The sequence below is a fragment of the Heterodontus francisci genome, chromosome 50 (assembly GCF_036365525.1).
Source record: "Heterodontus francisci isolate sHetFra1 chromosome 50, sHetFra1.hap1, whole genome shotgun sequence".
NCBI lineage: Eukaryota > Metazoa > Chordata > Chondrichthyes > Heterodontiformes > Heterodontidae > Heterodontus > Heterodontus francisci.
Window position 1 is genome coordinate 7,225,696 of NC_090420.1, and position 1,224 is coordinate 7,226,919.

Genomic DNA, 1,224 nt, shown 5'->3' on the forward strand with positions numbered 1-1,224 from the left:
TTGATACTGAAATCAGCACCAGGATTGTCAATGCTGCAGCTGTCATGTCAAAGTTGAGAAGACGAGTGTGAACCAACAGCAAACTGATCGAAAATTCAAAACTCCGCGTGTAACATGCTTGTGTTCTCAGCACCCTCCTTTATAGTAGAGAAGCATCAACAACTTATGCAAGCCAAGAAAAGCAGCTGAACAGCTTCCACCTCCGCTGTCTCAGATGGATATTGGACATCTCCTGGCAGGACAGAGAGCCGAATGCGGTAGTACACCAGCGTGCAGGGATCCGCAGCATGCTTGCCCTCTTGAGTCAGCGGTGACTCTGTTGACTGGGTCATGTGTGCTGAATGGATGACGGTCGCTTTGCCAAAGACATGCTCTTTGGTGAGCTTGCTATCAGCACGAGACAAACAGGTCACCCACGTCTGTGATACAAGGACATCTGAAAAGCGAGATCTCAAGCTGACTGGGATTGGAGTCGATGCATGGGAAGTCCTTTCTGCTGACTGGAGTTCCTGGAGAAAGGCATTCAGGAAGACCATGGGAAAAGCAGAGGACAAAAGAAATGACCAGATGGTGGGAAAGAGAGCTCAGAGGAAGGAAAAATTATCAGTCGACCTCGGGCCAATGATATTCATCTGTACCAGCTACGAAAGGAATCGTCACTCACGAGTCGTCCTCGACAGCCACAACAAACGATGTTTAATACAGAAGTGACGTACACCCCGGGTGTAGCCCATCGTCTTCCGAGACGGACGGTTGCCTATTACAATTACAACGACAGCAACAACTACAAGAGCGAGTCAGAGGCTGGGAACTCTGCCGTGACGAACTCAGCTCTTGACTTGCCAAAGCCTGCCCACCATCTACAAGGCCTTCCTCTGATTTCAATTGCGTGCTCACTTGTGATCTGGCTTTGTAGCTTAGTTGGTTAAAGCACCTATCTAGTGAACAGGAGATCTTGGGTTCAATTCCCACCAGAGCCTTATTTCACAGTAGCAACATGCTTGAAAAGTTTTATTATCAACATTGACATCTGTGTCTTGTGAACTTGAATTCAAAACACATGATGAATTTCAATCACATTAAAAAACAGCCTTTGTGAAGGATATGAGTTTGGAATGGCTGATCCTCCTTGTCCAGAATTTCGGTGCTGCTACTTCAAAGGTAACTTCTTTGACATAAATTTGTTCACAGTTACATTCAACCTGGAAAACAGCTTGATATTAA

The 1,224-nt window shown here is 46.1% G+C and overlaps 1 non-coding gene across 1 annotated transcript; it reads left to right on the plus strand.

The window, feature by feature from the left end:
• Nucleotides 1-906: 906 nt before the first annotated feature.
• Nucleotides 907-980, plus strand: trnat-agu (transfer RNA threonine (anticodon AGU)). Its single transcript has one exon. It is a non-coding gene; the product is annotated as a tRNA-Thr (tRNA).
• The last annotated feature ends 244 nt before the right edge of the window (nucleotides 981-1,224 follow it).